The following is an 18,596-nucleotide window of genomic DNA, read 5'->3' on the forward strand; positions in this document are numbered from 1 at the left end:
GGACAATGCATGTGCAGGAAAAAAGGTAAACTCAACAAATCAATTCTTTGCGGTGAATAGCTCTCCCGAACTAGTTCCTCACAATAAGGCACTGCACATTCGTCATTTCTAACTCAAATCAGCGTGCTGCTCTGCCATTGCATTGTTTACCTCTAGCAGTTTTGACTCCCTACTCACTGAATCATGAAAGCAAGGTTACATACAACTTCTGGCATGTGGAAAAATGAGTCCTTCCCTCTTTAACCCCTTCTCCTGCAGCTCTAGCAGTGTGCCACACTGCTCCTCAGTCTCCTCTCTTTGATGCTTTCCCACCTGGGCTTCTCTTCAATGGCGCAAAGAACGGCTGAAATGTCACGACTCAATGTTGGCACCCACTGGCCATAGATACCAGTTATTCACCAAGGCCTTTTCCTTGGTTCATTTTCCTGTTATATTATCTCCTGGATTCAGGAGTCAAAAGAAATCGGTGAGTCTATGATTCCTGCTTTCTCACATGAATGAAACTTAAAACTCCATCAGACAATTTCAGGTTGTTGGCAACTTGGCATCTGACTGCTGTAGGACTGGATTTTATCAAACAGGTATTTTGTTCAGATATGGCATTGAAAATAGTTGTCTTAACTGGATTAGTAATTACATGCAAATGCTTTCCCTTACATTCCTGAAAGATTTGCTTGTTTCTGTTCCTGCTGATGGATATGCTCAAGGAGCCCAAACTGCTGCAATCCTGCTGGGGGAGGGGGGGAAACATGCAAGCCAGCTTAGCCAGAGCTCAAGGCATTCAGAGTTGAGATTGTCACTTAATTTCTCCCCATTTGCTGTCCCTTTCTGTAGTCTGTGCAGAGGAACAGGCTCCCTGGTATCCTGTGGGTATGCTCTCAGCCCAACCTTGCTTTTGGAAGCAGCTCACATACCTCCCGAATTGTTGCTGGGTGGGTTTTTTTGGCATTTCTTTTTTTCCTCCCCTTGGCTCTCCAAATGTACTAAAGTGTCATTAAGACAAATGGCAAACATTTCTCCTTTTCTCACATCTGTCAAAACCTCAAAATCTACTTTCATGACATTTCACACAGAATTTTTTTTCTACATACCACTCAAAGGACATAGAATCCTAATGAGCCTTGCTTTTATGATTTTAATCTGTCATGTGCTGCTGCCCTCGTATAATAAATTAACAAAAGGGAAAGGAGGAACAAGGAATATAAAGAGCTGTGGGCAGACAAGGAGGGAAGAAAATTAGGTCGGCACCCACCTGGGGTTTAGAGGCACTCTGAGTGAGGCATCAGTGCTGTGTCACCAAGTAGGCACGTCACAGAGGACCTGAGCAGGGCACTTTTCCAGCCTGCAACTTGTGGGCAAAGAGGCTAAAGATATGGCATCTTCCTTTGGTAGCTGCAGTAAGACTTGAGAGTATTTTTCTATTGCCAGTGTCAACAAAGTGCTAAGAGCTGAAAGAGGGCTTCATTTTTGGCCCTTAATTTTTAAAATTGTTGTTCCTGCAGTAGTAGACTTGGCCAGCAAAATGTTAACTGGTGTGCTTGCTCTTACTGTCTATAAATATAGTAGCTGCTATATAATAGTTTCTAATGGAAGAATGAGAACACTATTTTTTCTCATCAAAAACAGAAAGAAAATGTACCAAAAATTGCTTAAGTGCATCCTTTATGGAGAAAAAACTGGACAGCCATTTCTCTTAATTCATGACTGGGAAGCTGCGGGTAGCTCACGTTCTTCCTCCTTAACCACAGCAAAACAAATAGAGCCACCTCCTCCCTGTGTCCTGGGAAGGGGGAAAGATGTGTTCACATGGGCCAACTGCCTGTAATAGCTTGGGTAACAGTAATTAACAAGACTGTGGGCAAGTCTCTAGTAGTTTGTTGAAGGCAGTCCATAGGCAAAAGGCCCAGTTTCAATATGAGGTGCTGAGGAATAGCTCTGCTGGCAGCATCTGAAGTCACACAGGGCTTCTGCTACCAGAATAGCATTTGTCGTACCTTGATTACCAGATACGAGCAGCTGTAGCTGATGCAAGGTGGCTGGTTTCCTATCTTTAGGATACTTATTCCTCTACCTGAAAATGGTCTATACTGTTATTTCATAGCAAGTGTGGAACTCATAGTGGGTACAACACATATACACAGGAAAAAAACAAAGTCTATTTCTCAAGAGAGGTTCAAGACCCTTCTTAACACTTTCCTGTGCAGCATTGTCTAGGGAACCTGCTTTAGCAGAGAGATGGACTCAATGATCCAGATACCCCTTCCAATCCCTGCTGTTCTTGGATTCTGTGATAACAAAGAATTTTAGGGTAGGGCACAGTCACTGAGATGCTCAAGGAATTGTTCCTTGCACACTGGTAAGCCATGCAGTGTTTCTGGTTTATACCAGCGTAACATAATGGAAACCACAGCAATCACAGCAGAATAGTAGGTCCTAGGCTGCAGCAAGTGAGGATTTACTCAAATGCAAGAGCCATGAACACAGAAATAAAGGGAAAAAAAAAAAAAAAGCTACTTGCCATAGAAGACCTCAGGTACACAGGAGTCTCCAACAAGAAATACCCTCACCTCCACTGCCAGCCCTTACATGATCTAGGCTCCACCCCTTGCAGTCACTCAGGTACACTGCATGCACTTGAGCTCCCCTGGGTTGGCCCTGCCTTCCCACCAGGTGCTCAGTCACTGGTTCGAGCTGTGGCTTAGCATTTCTGCTACAACCAGAAGAATTCCGTAGGGAATAGCAGTACTGTCCATGCTACAACACTAGTCAATGAAAAGAACCAGATCTTGTTTTTCCTTGCTTCAGCTTTAACCTGGTGTATTGGGATGCATAGTGATGCTGTACATCCACACACACATTTTTTTTACAGCCCTAATCCCAGCCAATGCCTATGTGACAGTCACCCTTTTGTTGCTAGCCAGCAGGAAAGAAAACCAGAGCCTTCAGGTGAGCTCCAGCCTTGTGGGGCTGTCAGTGCCCCCCAGTTCCTGCCTTTGTTGAGGGCCTCAGGGGTCCACAGGAGAGGAAAAGCACAGCTTCTTCCTGCCTGGCATGTGAGGCACACACCAAACTGCATCTTGCCATCTCCCTGATGTGAAAGTTCAGCCTGCTCTAGCAGCAGTCAGCGGGGAGCCTGGATAATAGTTGGACACGGCACGTGGCAGCACGGCGGAGGGCCTCCGACAGCCCTTCTGATATATTTTCAGAAAGTTTCCCAGTGAAGCAGATACAGCAGAAACTGATGAAAATTTGATTTCACCTACAGCAGGGGAAAGAGAGGAGGAAGTTGGGTTAATATGCTTCTGAGACAGAGAGCCTCCAGGAAGCGTTCCGTGTGCCATGTTTACCTTTCACATCTGATGTCGCCTTTTGCTAATTGCCAGGCCGTTCGTTCGCATCAGGAGGCGGCTCAAAGTTCAGGAAATCAGCGTGCATTTGGGGGCCAGAATCTGAACCCAGCAGAACAGTCTTGTGCTTTTCTTACCACTGAAAAATGTAAATGTCGTTGTGCAATGTTCACTCATTATCGCTGAATCAAAGAGCAGTCTCAGCTCCTGCTGGAATCGTATGGAAAAAAAACCAGATCTCTCTTCCCATTACAGACCCGCCTTGCTGTGTGAATGGGCAATACTTACTGGATGCTCACGTCTCACATCCACACTGGTGAGCTGCCCTATTTCAGGATTGTTTGTATTAGGCAATAGGCTAGTAGAATCATTAACATGCAAATATAATTATTTACCTTAAGAATGAAACACATGATTAAAGTGGCAGAGGTTTGTAGAGGGGGTGAAACCACATGATGTGGGTGAGACACTGTGGTTTGAGGCAGATGAGCTTCACTAGGGATGAATGACAGGGCTGAAGCACACATGTAAAAGTAATCAGAACTCCTGTGTGAAGTGACACTGATATATTCTGAATGTCACGTTACACTGCATAGTGCTGTGCTCACTCCAGAAATGCTCTTTAATTATAGTTGCTCCAGCCTTAGAATCACAAATGTCAAACAGAGTGGAGGTGGACACCATTTAGGCAACGTAAATCAAGTTGCTGAAGGTGCTATGTAAAAAGGATGTTCACCTTCCAGATAATTTAGTAAGACTTACCTGTGACTTTTAACTACATGTAGATCTATTTAAGGCTAACAGTTAGCCAAAGCTCAGTTTCTGAATTAAATGGGACAGTTCTACCCATGGTAGGCCAAGTGTGGTGGAGAATGCAACCTGTGCCTCTGTTGGCTCTGTAAACCGCTGGCCTGGCTGTTTAGGCAAAAAAAAAAAGTCTTTCCTTGAGCTCTTTCCTCCCAGTTTTCTTTTCAAGAGTTGACACAGAATAAAGTACCTTAAAAAAAAGAACACCAAACAGTGCAGAATTTCAAGCAGAATAACTGAAAAGCTCTCCTGAGCCGCAGCCGCACACAGTCACACACTCGTGACTGTTCTAAGATCCCTCCAGCATGAAGTTTGCTGACTTTTTTATTGTTGGTGTTCTCTTTCTTTCCCATGGCACCAACAGATTTATCAGCAGGTCTCTGAAGAATGGTGTTAGATTGGACATCACCTCGGATGCTGGTTTTCCTTCATCCCCACAAGCAGGGGATGCGTTTGTCAAAGGCCTTCGGACTGACATTCTCAATAACAGCAGGGTGTATGTGCCATAATTTACCATTAATGAACAGGAATGTGGTATTTCAAGTGTGCTATGTTAGAAAGGTATATGTTTTGAAAATTACATTGTGGCTATTTGAAATTAAACGACTCATCCCTCTGCTGCCGCTCAAAAGGCAGGGCTGTTGAAGTGCCTGCTCCTGCATCATTTGCTCCTTACCTTTACTGGGATCACCATTTCTGTTTTTTCAAATGAGGCATTTCTCACGTGCAGAGGGAAAGAACAGAACTTCCTGAACATCTGCTTTCATAAAGTGGTCTTTTTTGCTTGTGGCATGGTGACAGGTGTTAAAAATTCAGGACAACCATGTGTGGGTGAGCAGCACCCTGGGATGCACCTCTGTGATCCATGCACGCCTTGTCTTCTTCTAATTTGAGCTTTTTTTAGGTGGAAACTGTTTCCGCACCCACACTTGGAGTGTTGTGCAAGAGAATAATGGTTGTGAAATGGTTTCTCTCCTGGAAGAGCAACAGTTCATTTTATTTGAGGAACCTGAAGCCATGCATAAAGGCTCTCATGCTCACTCCTTCTCCCTTGCTCTCTCCTTTTTTTTTTTTTCATTAAATATCTTTTTGCTCTTATAGTGCCAAAGGAAAAATTCAGTTGGAGCTGAGTCTCTGCACAAAATACAAGAGGTTTGCTGGAGTCCCCTGCTGTGCAGGGAAGAAGCATCAGCTGATTGATCCACCATATCATTTTACTTTCGCCCAAGATTTCACAGCCTTAAATGTCTTTGTCTGTAAAGATCCTAAAGCTGGTGTAAATATGATTGAGGTTTTACACTGGAAAAGAAAATCAAATGTAAGCTTTAAGGGAAAGAGGTGTGTGTGTGGAGGAAGCAGTAGCTGGATTTGTTTCTCAATCTGTGAGTGCGCTCGCATTTTGCTATTTTGGACACCTGCAAGTGAGAGGCTTTGAAAGTGTTCCCCTTTCCTCCTAATGAACCTCAGTTTACCAAATTTGTGCCTTGTTTGGGTTGGAAAGTGCTTGGTGCTCTGTACATTGGCCGTGCCACGCCGCATGGCTCCAGCCCCAGCCCTTTGTGCTGCATGCTTTCAGATGGATGGCTTTTTCCATCATACATCATGGCCGTGACAGCAAGCTGATGATCTACAACTCCGAGCACTGTAGCTCTGATGATGTGGCTGTGGCTGCAGTAATAAGGTGGGCCTATTCCTGAGAGAGCAATGCTGTGCAGGGCTTTTTTTAAAGGTGAAGAGAAAGGCTTAAATCCCCTCCTGTTTGCTATCTGCAACCCGCCCTAAAGCCCCAGATCAGTGGGAAAAAAAAAAGAAAGATTAATCCATCTTCCGTGGAAACATCAGCACTGGTGAATGAGAGAGCTCTGATTTAGATGCCGTGCAGGATACGACAAAAGACAGCTTTTAAAATAAAGATTTGGGTCTCTCACCCCAGTGGGTGAATATGGTGGTATGGGGGAAGAACGAACGTGTCTCCTGCGCAGCTGCGGCTCGATCAGTGCTTGTGGTTCTTCCATAGGCTCTCCTCTCTTGTCTTCCTCAAAACTCCGGCTCCTGGAGGCAAGGGAGTCTGTTAAATCATATGCTTCTGAAGTAAATGAACGTCTCTCTTCTTCAGAAGGAGATGTAACCTCTCCAAATCATGGCATTGGTTACCCACAGAGCTTCAGAAATAAATAAAAAGGCCGAGGAGGAAAAAAACATGAATTTTATCATCATTGTATTTCATGGGTTTAAAGCCATTCTACTGATGTAGGGTTGAGTCCCGATGCTGGATTATGTGAGCTAATAATGGCACTGGATTTAGACCCTTGCCTGGCTGTTGCTGACAGGGCTGAGCTCTTTGCCTCTCACTCCATCTCCCTAGGGCCTTGCCAGAAACACAGTTTCTGATGGGCTGCATCTGCTGCCACAGAACACATGTGTTTTAGTTAAGGTTAAAGGCTTTTAGCAGGTGAATGCAAAATCAGCCTCTGAATCAGCCTAAAAGTGAAGTCGTTCCACCTTTCCTCTGGCAAATGAAACAGAAAATGCACTAGCAGACACATTTGATAGTGTTAATTAAGCTACAGCTGTTTGCAGGGGACCTTAAGAATCTCTGCTGGCAGAGGTAAGTTTTCAACTAGAATAGACAGGTTTAGATTAGCTGTTAGGAAGAAATTTTTCACTATGAGGCTGGTGAGGCCTTGGCACAAGTGCCCTGAGAAGCTGCAGATGCCCCATCCCTGGAGGTGTGCAAGGTCAGGTTGGATGGGGCCTTGGACAACTGCAACAGAGGATTTGATCTGGATGTTCTTTAAGGTGCCTTCCAGTTCAAGCTGTTCCATGGCTCTGTTTCTATGAAGTCGAGGTACCAGCTCTGTAGTAAAAGCTCTGCTTTATTTTTTTAGGTGTTCTCACTAAAGTTTTCAGCCCTTCTGTGCAGCCTGCTCTCTCTGGGTCGTGTTCACGAACATTTTGGCAGAGAGCTGATGCTCAGTGCATTGGCAGTGAGCATTGGCAGAGACCACTGGCTGCTGGTGGGCTGCTCAGGTACCTTCCCCATTGCCTTTGGCTCCCGGTGCCTGGCCTCTCCCGGCATCCCTGAGCCAGTGGCTACTGGCCAAGCTCCTTTGACACTATCCACTCTCTAAGTTTCTTGCTCCATTACATGGTCCACCTTTGAGTTACGTTTTCCCTTATATTTAACCTATTTTTTGCCTACCACAGTAAAAGCTATTAGTTCCTGTTCTGTCCTCTCTGACTAATGAGAATTGGTCCCAATCCTCTTTATAATGTCCCTTAACATACTCGTAGACAGTTATGTGTCCCTTCAGCCCTCTCTCCTCCAGACTGAACATGCCCAGCTCTCTTTGTCTTTCCCTCATAGGCCCTGTTTTCCAAACCCTTCATCACCTTTGTTGCTTTCCCGTGAGCTCTTCTTCCCAATTAATCCTTTTAAAAATGTGCTGCCCCATACTGAACACAGTGCACCATTGCCTCTGCTGCTGAAGGAGAGCAGCAGCATTAGCATAATTATCTCGCCTGGTTTTCCCACAGCTCTGCTATTAACCATTTTATTTCTGGGACACCTTGCCTGGCTGCTCAAGCAAGGAGGAGAGTACTGCAAGCAGGGAACAGCTCTAGGGACCTCCTGCCCCACAAAAGTGGTTCCAGGAGGAGCTGGTGGTGGTCTACCTGCAGGTGGGACACTGTCCACGCTGGGCACCAGACTGGGCAAAGCAGGTTGTTGGTGGGGAAGTTGGCTTTGAACCAGCATCTGCAAGGAGAGTTTGCACGATCCAGTCATGGCTGTGGCTGTGCCACCGCGCAGAGCCCATCTCACCCGGCTCACCAGGCTTCTGCTGCTTTGGTGGGTTTCACAGTGACCTCCAGATCGCACAGAGGAACAGCACGACTCCCAGCATTTTCTGCTGATGTGTTGCAGCAGCACATTTCATTATTCTCCACCCTGCAGAATACGCTGCTTGGCTGTGTTGAATCTCAGTGCGCTTCTTTAATTTATCTCCCAAACACCACGTTATACTTTAATCCTGTCCTTCTAGATATTTGCATATCCTCCTTGGTTTGAATAGTGCCTAAATGCAGGCTGGCTCTTAAAGGCACAGGGAGATTTGCATGGCTGCCCGTGCCAAGAGCTGCTAATGAAAGCACCAATGAGCATGGAAGTATAAACTCACCACCTGTGGAGTCTTGTTTGGCATCCTCATTCAGCCTAATAAAGAATCATTCATGTTTAATTGCTACATTTGATTGTTTAATTACGGTTATTTTACATGCCATCTTGTTTTGTCTTGGCTTTAGACGCTATCTGCTACCTTACCCTTTCTGAATAGTGAATTATACTACAAGAGAAAATTACGTTAGTCAAAGAATTAGAAGTAGGCCTTTAAACTGCAATCAGTTTTTTTTTTTATCTTTTTAAAAAAGCTGTTCATAAAACCCTTTCTGTTTGACATTGCTCTATAAATTCAAATCCAGGGTGGTTTGGTTTTATTTCCGTGCAGCAAGAATTATACGAGTAACTTTTTCAAATGCTCTTGCAGGGCTGTGATGTGGGTAGCCTCATCTTCTCACTGAGGTTTTATCAAATTAAGTTTACTTTGTTTAAATGTCAGTTCATCTTAACAACTGCAAGATTGTTTTTTTTTGGCAGAGGCTTAACTTGGCATAAAATTATTTCATCGCGGGTTCACTTAGTTCAACAATGCTATAACTTCAAATCAATACAAATCTGTCCTAAAACTTCAGTAAGACGGTCTGCTTGCAAATCTGGCTCCTCTTTAAAGGAATGGAAAGGAAGCCAGGACCTGCCCCATGTTTCTCCAGCGGTGCAGTTTTGTTGCCCATCCTGTACTGATGCTCTCTTCAGCCTGATGACAGACCTTCCCTGGGCGAACTGCTTCTTCATGCACTCTCCTCCGTCTCTCAGTCTGGCAATGAGCTGCCTTTCACTTATGCCCTTTCAGCAGGGCAAGCTCCCTTTTAATTAACGTGTTTAATGACTCCAGAAACAACAGCACACCTCTGGTTCACTTATGATCCTTTCTTGGATATTGTTGCCTGGTGAGCTGTCCCTGGCTCCATTTGGCTTTATGGGCAGCACAAGGCAGCATTCATCTGTTCTGAGCCCTGCCGGTTCTGCTCTTGTCCCTCGATGCATGAGAGCTCTCTGTCCCCAGATTTCTATGCACCAGGGTGTGCTCTGCTCCATCTTGCTGGTATGTGCATGTTTTTCCTTTCTGATCTTCATCCATCAAATTGCCTGGCATTGGATGAGTCACCATTGCACAGGTCTCTGACAGATCTGTGTAGAAGCAGCTGAAGAGATGCCCAAGTCTACAGGAGAACCATCTATCCCTTATCTATCCTTTCTGTCCTCTTCTCCTTCAATATTATGACCTTCCCAAGTCTTCCTCCCCGCAGCTAATGGACGTTCTCAGGAACCTCTGAATCAGCTCCTTCATGGAGAGTGATGTTCCCGGTGTGACTCCATTTTCTCTGGTTTGCTTGTTCCCTTTCTCTATGACCAATATAGACCCAAGAGGAGGAGGAGGGCCTCCCTTTCATTGCTGCCTTCATTCCTGCATCACTAATGTCTAAATCTGTCTCCAAGCAGTTTGCTCTGCCCACCCAGAAGAGAGGTGACCTTTGGATATTGCTCTTTAACCAAGCTGTTTAATTGGAGAAAACTAGCAACTAGTGTCTAGGATTTAGAGAAAAAATATGGAAAAAGCATTTATCAAATACTAAAAAGAGGTACTAAATTCAAGCCATTGTGCTCCGCCTGGGTTCTTGCCTTAGAAAGAAAGAAAGAATAAAGGTGAGCTGAATTGCTGAAGGACAGCTGAATGCAGTTATTTCCCTGCTTGGAGGCTGTAAGGGATTTCCCTTTGGATGGCTCACAGGCTCCTTCCCAGGAAATTTTCCCCTTGCTTTTACTGCTGTCTTGCCTTTTTCCATCTTGCCTTTTACAGCTAGGAAATGACCTGCCACCCAAGTGCTTTTTTTTTGAGCAATTTCAGCTACTTCTTGTTCACTTATGGGTTTGGAAAATATCAGGCTTATGTACTAAAATCAGTTTAAAGCGCTTTGCGAGAATATGGTACAGGAATACGAAATCATTATTCATCATTTGACCAGATATGAAAATAATCCTCACTCATAACTAGCTTCTGAAAATGGCCAGCGTAATTTTTATACGTGCAATAACAAAGTAGGAAGCGACTGCTATTTCTGCAGCAGACAAGGAGCATCTCACTGAGACAAAGCTACAGCGAAGCGGGCAATTTTCAGTTCCTTTTCAGCAAGCTTTCTATATCCTTTCTTGCCTTTGCACTCACAGAAAGCCAATTTTCCGTGTCCCTACCACACACAAAATGGGGCAAGATTTTAAAGATACAGCTCTGCTCTATTTGACTGCAGCAGACTGAAAGAAAAATGAAGTTCAGTACTTAACTGATCCCTTTGCAATATTTCAGGGTAAATTAAAAATCAAAATGTCAAGAGGTTCAATATGTCAGTGGGCTTTTTGACAGGGCGGCTACTTTGAAGCCTAAATGAGAACTGTGCTGCTTTTAAAAACTGGAACCAAATGCGTGCAGCTGCTGCACCATTTAAAAATTCTGGCCCCTCATCTTTTTTTCTTTTTTCTTACGTAATAAAATTAGTAAAATATTCTGGCTTCTGTTCTACTTGTTTTCAGAGTGGAAAGCCTCCACTTCGTAGAGTAGATGGCTATTTATGAGGCTGGCTAGTTTTCATTATCTGCATTAAGGTGAAGCCTGGCAGCATTACCCTCTTGCTTTTTGTACCATTGAGCAAGCCCATCTTTGCTGCCCCCAGTGCATTTATCTCTCATGGCCCTCGACAAACCATTTTTTTGTTTTGCCATCTCAGTTCGTCTTTGTAAAACAGGGAAGATAATAAATGATATTACTTACCTTCTTCAGAGAGATGTGGTAAAGATTAATTAGTCCTTGTTTATACAAAGATTGGCAACAGTGATCTGCAGGTTTGCTAAGCACTGGGATGATTGCTATCGCTGCCTCTCCTGACAAAGAAGCACAGCCAAGGACAGGAGCTGGTGCCACTGCAATCATTTACAGGACCAATGATAGCTGTGGCCTTGAAGAAAAGTCTACCAAATATTCTGCATCTGAGAAGAGGAGGAAATGCGCACACAGCCCATGGCACCTCTGGAGTCTCTTCCAGTGGGCACCTCCAGTCCCTGTCGCAAACCCTTCCGTGCGTGGGAAAAGTATGCACATAGGCAATCTGAACTGCTTATTCAGAGCTGAACTATTTCCTTCTGAACTTCGCTTTGGATGCAAAGATGGACTTAGCCTCTCACATATGTCTTTGCCAGAAGTTGCTGCACGCATGCATCGTACCACAGCAAATTGGCACCTTTCGCTTCGGCCTGCTGTGTTAGATAGACACTTGCAGGCAGCCCTGTCGGCAGGTTAGACTATTTTCATAGCGATGCAGCCAGAGTGAAATGTACTTTTCCCCACAGCTGTCCAATTTGCTCTTGCTGGTGCTCTGAGCGTTGCTGGTTTGCCTGGTGCGTTTGCTGCAGGCAGGGCTGTCGTGCATGAAATGATGGCAGGCTGTGCTGGCCTCCACTTGTTGTCTTTCCCCACTTGGCTACAGCTTTCTGTATAGTCTGTGGCTATCGCTTTTCACTTCACTCAGTAATTTCTCATGCTTTGACAGCTGCCCCAGCCCTCCCGTGCCGCTGGACTGCCCATGGCAAGGAGGAGAGGATGCATCCACTGGTGATGAGGCAGCAAGTCCCCAGAAAAACCCATGCTTGGATGACTGAGAATTATAAGATTCCCCTCTTGCTGTTGTTCAGATAAACCCCAGGATTTAACTTCACCCTTTTTTCCTGACCACACAGCTACGTACTGGTGTGCAGGCCCTCTCCAGCCCACGACCTGCTCACCTCGGTCCTGAAGCACACATCCATAGGTACAGATGGCAGCAATCGGAGGAAAACACCCAGCCAACACAGACTGCTCAGCATCTCCATACACACTGTAACAAAAGCAACGGCTGATCAAAATTCCGCATTTTGTTGTGATTTGCTTTCTCAGCAAGTCAGGTTCAGTTACTGTGGTGGACAGTTCTGCTGGTAAGAGGTCAAAGTCAACAGGTCAGATCATGCAAGTCCACAGATCCGTGCTAGGCTATTGGCGACCCTGTAGAGTTGTGTAAGTTGAAGGGAAGGCTGAATGTGGAGCAATTTGCATTGCAGTGCATGTGCAGGTGAGAGTGCAATATGACAGGAGATGTCATTACTGAGATTAGAATTTACACTTACAGCCTTAGATTTGTGTTTGAGAAACTATGGTGCCCTGGAAAAAGATTACTAATCATCTGATAATTTTCTATTGTTTGTATCCAGTAAATATCCCTTTAGTTTCCTATTTCCAGTTAAGATTAATTTTCTGATCAAAGAAAGTTTGATCAGAGGTGCACAGACAGCACAAGAGCAGCAATATTACATGGCTGGAGGATACGTGTTGTGTCTTTGACTCTGCAGGAAAGCCAGCCAGGAGGGGAAGATGATGGCTCCTGCTAGAAGCTCTGCAATAAATAATAACTCTCTGGGTTTGGAAAAGAGTTATTTTTATATATTTCCTTCCTGCTGTCAATCAGAGGAGTCCTTTCTTCATTTTTGAAGTAGAGTCAGTCTTTGTTTTACCGTTGGGATGCTTTGGTTGAAATCCTGTGCTAATATCCATTGTTTCTATTTTGATGTCTTAGAGCAGTCCAACAGAGATGAGTGCTACTGTGCCCTTTGTCCTGCTGCTCTCGGCCATGGTAACAAGACGTGTCTCCATCCTTCCAGGCTCTGCCTCAGCAGACAAGTTCCTTCTCTTCCCCTCCATCCCACTCAGTCCTGCTAGATCAGCTTTCCCCTTTGCACGTGGAGCCTCTCACCACGCACACTCTCAGTGGTTCCCACTGAACCCACCACCAGCAGTATCATCTTCCTCACTCCTTCCCTGCAACCCTGCTAAATATCTGCCACTTCACAGTGCGTGCAGGTTGGGTGGTTTGTTGCTGATACCTGGCTCCAAACGGAGGCATCGCTCTCAGAGAGTATTTCCAGCACCATCTGCCGCCTTCCTTTATTTCAGTTTCTAGAAAGGGTTTTGCTGTAGCTGAGAGGCAGAGGAGGAATCTGGATACGGCTGACACAAATCCCAGAAAACGTTTGTCTGTTTGCCTTACACGCTAATTAGTGCCGACTTGGTCAAAAGTGCTCTGAACTTTTATTTATTTATTTTTCTCCTTTTTCGAGCATCTATCACCATGACAGCAACGCGCTCCAACCGCAGGAAATTAAAACACCCGACACAAGCAGCTAATCAAATGCAGAAGCAAACAGAAGAATTTTGCACAGAGCTCTCGGTGTCATTCCGATCCCGCTTTGACGGGCAGCAGAGTTTCTGTGGGGAAAAAGAAATGTTTTGTTTGCTTCAAATTCCCTTTTCCCTTGGAAGCGTAAACGTGAAATTACTCTCTCCTCCTCCATTGGGATGTCTTATTTATTTTCCTGCTGGTGGCTGTTAAAGGAGACGCGGTTCAATTATGCCCTGGGCTGAATTAATGGCTCGTACAGCTCAGTGTGCGTGTTCTGGTGTGGACTTACCCACGTGAAGGGGCTGGTGGGGCTTTCGTGGGGCAAGGGAAAGCCCTGCAGGAGAAGAGCTCCCTGCAGCCCTCTTGAATCTCTGACATATGTTTGGTTGTAGGATCCAGAGTAGATCTCACGTCTGGGCTGAGTGAAGCTTTTTATTTTCTGACATGCTGAGTATGTCCATCTCAGACTGGACCCTATCAGAAACTTCAGTTAGAAGTCTGCTAACTTCTCTTGAATGCCATCACTCAATCACCATCTTATACTTGAGTCTTCAGATGCCTTATTTAGAAGAGCAATGGAGTTTTACCACAAATAACTTTTGGTTGATTCCCCTTGCACCTACATTTGTTTTTGTTTGTATTCTTCTTTGTTGACAGTTCAAGCACGTAAGTACCCCCAAGGAGCATCCTGAAGGACTTCTTTCCTCTTTGTCTTTCCTTAGCATTGAAAACTGGACTGCATTATTTTTTACAAGCACTGATAAAATATTAGCCATGTGAGTAATGGATCACGCACAGCTCGAGGTCTTCCCCTGCACCCAGAGAATCTCTGTGGGTGGGTGGACTTCCTCCGCTTTGCTCCTGCAGGCTAGGTATGGCTTCCATACAGCCTTATCATCTCATTCAACTCATCTCACAAATCTGTGCAGCACCATGAGCACCTTTAACACTTCTCGGAATGATGACATTGCTTTTACCTCAGGTTGAAAATTTTCCTGTGCTCTTGAGCAGCTGTTGTGTCCCACTTTCCCAAGGACTAGAACAAGCCAAGATGCAAAGCAGTACTGTACTCAGTGTCTGACCCTCCACCCAGATACATATAGGAGAAAGCAATTCAGCAGTGGTCATTTTTCATCAGTAATGAATGAATTTGTCTCTTTTTTAGTTCTCCCTCCAGCTTTTTGAGTTATATAGCTGATACTACCAAAATGCACTCACTTTACTGTGGGGCCCTTGTAAACAAGCCATGTATTTCTTGCCATAAGGGCACAACAAGGTTAAATACTGAATACCACCGGATGAGATTTTGCAGACATTTTGGGTATGCAGAGCCATGAAAGCGCCTGAGGCTGTCATCAGATCCACCTGGAATCCATAATCAGGATAAGTGAGATGATTGTCTTTGCTTTTCATAATTTCAGGAGTGACTCCCAACTATTTCATGCTACAATGTCCTGGTGAAACTTCTGTTTTGTGGATGCAGCTAGGCAGCCTCTGCTTGCTTTGATTTTATTTCATGGTATTTTTCTCTTGTCTTTCCTTTATGTTTATAGTTGCCAGCATAGTGGCTGCTATTTTTAAGGTTTTTTTCTCCTTGCGTGCTTGCTTTAAAATGATTTGTTAGTATAGAGTACGATGTATTTTAAATGGCTAAAGTAGAACATACCAGGTGTAAATTCAATATAAATTGATTTGAGACTGCAGCAACCACAGTACCTTCAGCTGCTCAAACCAGAAGAGGTCATAGTTTCTAAAGTAGTTGAGTGTGAGCACCTGAGAAATACTCACTATTGGTCAAGTTTAGACTACAGCCTGTAGAAGTTATTCTCTGGCCTGTAGCTATTTACAGTTTTCTGCACTTGGAAATAAATCCCACTCAACTGAGGAGAATAACTTTGTGAACCCTGGAGAGGATATTGCATTGGGAACCTGTATAAGCATAATCACACAGCACTTGTTAAAACAGGAGGAACCCCTAAAAGGCTTCGGCTGTACAAGGGGTGGGTGGAACTCACAAGTGCTGTTAAGGGCAATGGGCTCTAAATTTCCATTCTCCAGTCCACAGGGGCAATTCTTCTTAACCCGATCCCAAAGTCTGCTGCAAACTGTTGTATTTCAGAACCCTTGGGAGAGTATTTCACAAGATGGAGATTAGAAAGCAAGAACAGAAAACTGGAAAGTGATTCGCGGTGTCTCTTTAACAGCTTAGGATTGATTCATTTTAGTATTTGTGTCTGGGTCTTATTCACTGCTGCCTCATAGATCAATGGCATGACAGAGTCCCAGCTCGTGTTGATGCAGCATATGGGAATGGGATCCATTATCTTTAGTTCCCAGGACTATAAAATGTCCAATAAACTCAGCAGCAGGAGCGCCGGATTTGTGCAGCTCCACCAGCTGCTGTAGCTTTGCTGCCTATTAAGCTGCGTTTTTAGTTCCATTATTGATGGGGAATGCTGATAGCAGAGCAAATGATGTTGCTTGCAGATTTGAGGCACTTCCCCTGCTTATAAAGGTAACTCCTGCTACGGTGCCTCCTCTTGCCGGAGGAGGAGGGCTTCATGCTGCAGTGAGAAATCAATTTAAATTAGCATGGGCACAGCCAATCCGTAGTGATGTCAGCAGCTCAGGCTGGTTGCAGGAATCTAAGCAGCAAGGCTAAGCGCCTCGCTCTCAAATGCTCATCCTTGCCACAGACCCCAGGCAGGGCATCCCTGTGCACATTTGTTGCTCCAGCATCACTCTCAGTCTCCTCCCTGGCTGTTCATGTTACAGTTTGACATTCCCCTGTTTTTCCCAGTCCTGCTATACCTTTGGAATAAATTCCATAATCACTCTGAAAATGGTGCAACCTGAGCTTGCCTACAGAAGTTGCTGTGGTGGAGTGGCGAGCAGCTCTCAATTCCATTTCAATTGTTTCCTGTGCATTGCCACCACAGGCACACTGCAGTTCCACACCAGAATCAGCTTTTATTGCTTTCTTTACTCTGGGAAACAGAGATCAAGAACAGCTATGACAAGTTAGGCACTATCTTCAGCCTCTAGCATCATTAGTGTAGGTAAGCATTCTAATGGAAGTCAGTGTAAGCCAGCTCTTATTTAATCCACGGAATGTTGATTCCTACGAACAATCTCCAGGTATTATTTCAGTGCTTACGTAGTTGACTTCCTACTGAACCATCAGCATTCACTCTTGAGAAGAGAAACCCGTATCCCACAGGCAGGATCATTTTCTGTTCCCGGACATCGTGGAACAGAACATGGAAGCCAAACTTCTAGTATCAATGTTGGTATGAATACAAAAGAAAACTTGCCCTGGAGCCTCTCCCATGCTAAGGTCTGTGCAGGTGGTGATTAAAGTAGCTGTCATCATGCTTGTAGCTCAGCTGCTCTTGGCTGGACGCCTGCTGTTACTGCCTGCTGCCCATGAGTGCCTTCCTCGGGCATCTGCACCTCTTGGTGCCTGCCATCAACAGCTGCAGCTCTGGCAAAGTCTGATAAACACCAGTGCGTTTCTGCCAGCTTTTCTCCAAGGAGCAGAAAGGAAGACGTTCGTGTCTAGTAGAACTTTACTTTCAAGAGTATGGATCAGAGGTTTTGTGCAAACTACTCTCTTAAATTATTGAAAATCTGCTGTAATTACTGAGTATTTCAAAATATTCTGGGGAAGAACTTCTGGGCCCATCTGTTTTTCCCTTCCCTTCAATGCCACGTGTCTTCTCAGCTATTAGGAATGCTAAAGGATGGCTTTCATGAAAACGAGAGCTATGGCAATGACGTGTCTGACAAAATGTGACTTCTGTTGTCCAGAGGCGAAGGATTCATTACCTCCATCTACAGCTTTTTTGCAGCTTTTCCCCCATCTTCTTAAAAATGTATTCCTACCACCTCGGATTTGTCTGTCTCGAGCTCCCAGCTAATGGTTCTTGTTATCTACCACATTAAAGAGCTTCACAGTTCCCTCTGTTTCCTTTCTGTGAAGGTAATGGTACATTGTAATCAAGCCACCTCTCGGTCGTCTTTTTGATAAGCTAAACAGATTGTGCTCTTTATGTTTCTCACTCTAAAGCACTTTCCTCAGCTCTTAAATCATTTTCGTGGCACTTGCTGCGGCTTTTTTCTGTGCAGTCACCAATTTTGTTACACCCTTATTAAAAAAGATGAACTTGGAGCTGAGCGCATTGTCAGGAACTGGCCTCATCTAGACTGCAGGCAGCCTAAAAAAGCCTGTGCTTGAATCTACCTGCATTCCCCTCCTTGTATACAGGGATTATTTCACCTCTTTAGCATGGCTTCCCCCTGGCAACCTAAGTTCAGATGCTTGTCCCCATGCAGTTAGTGCAGGGCTGTCCGGCTGCCCTCAGTCTTTACACCTGTTGGTATTTAGGTGTGATTTCTTGGGGTGAGCTTATTTTCCCCATCCGTGACTATTTCACCAGGCAATGAAATGGGAGAAAAGGAAGCCCTGTCCCTGTGACAGCCCCTTTTTGACCTGCCCCATCAGCACATTAGTGAAGTTATTTCAAGGTAGTCCCAGATGGAAAATGCCTTCACTGTCCCAGTCAGTCCTAGAAATATCTCTGTTTAAGTCCCACTCAGAAATACCTCATGAAATCAGTTCTTCATCCATCTAATGCAATATCTACTGATGTTGCAGAGTGCTCATTTCTTAATCACCGTGCTGCAGGGCACCAAGCGCTGCACCTGGCAGTGGGAGGAGGTGAGCCATCGCACCAGATCCATCCTCAGACAGAGAAGTATTTTTTGAGACAGGGCTTCTATTCACAATAATGCTGACTGACATTAATTATCACTTAGAAACCCCTGTCAGCACTTCCATTTGGCATAGGAATGGTGCCAGGAGGCAGCTCCAGCAGTAGGAATTAACGCCCGGGTCCCCAGTGGCTGCTGCGGTGTTGTCCGTGACCGCACATTGGTGGCAGCAGCGCACAGTGTTGCCTCCCCTTCCCAACCCCTTGTCCTTCCAATCAGGTTTGCAGGCTCAAACCCTTGCTTCATGAGCACGCAGGGTGATTTATAATGGGCTTCAAGTGGGAGACGCTGGGA

General features: G+C 45.0%; 1 protein-coding gene and 1 long non-coding RNA gene across 10 annotated transcripts in view; one reads left to right on the top strand and one right to left on the bottom strand.

Annotated features, from left to right (window-relative positions):
* Positions 1–18,596, top strand: part of CXXC4 (CXXC finger protein 4) — a 165,470-nt gene that overhangs the window by 125,476 nt on the left and 21,398 nt on the right. The window lies entirely within an intron of this gene.
* Positions 3,764–18,596, bottom strand: part of LOC116238112 (uncharacterized) — a 211,543-nt gene continuing 196,710 nt past the window's right edge. Inside the window, exons 6-7 of one of the 2 annotated variants that reach the window (XR_016465915.1) lie at positions 12,103–12,194; positions 3,764–6,206 (exon numbers count right to left, since the gene is read on the bottom strand). This is a non-coding gene — a long non-coding RNA (uncharacterized LOC116238112). The other variant, XR_016465914.1, reaches the window with a different exon arrangement.

Source organism: Phasianus colchicus, chromosome 4, assembly GCF_987193195.1.
Source record: "Phasianus colchicus chromosome 4, bPhaCol1.hap1.1, whole genome shotgun sequence".
In the NCBI taxonomy this organism is placed as follows: domain Eukaryota; kingdom Metazoa; phylum Chordata; class Aves; order Galliformes; family Phasianidae; genus Phasianus; species Phasianus colchicus.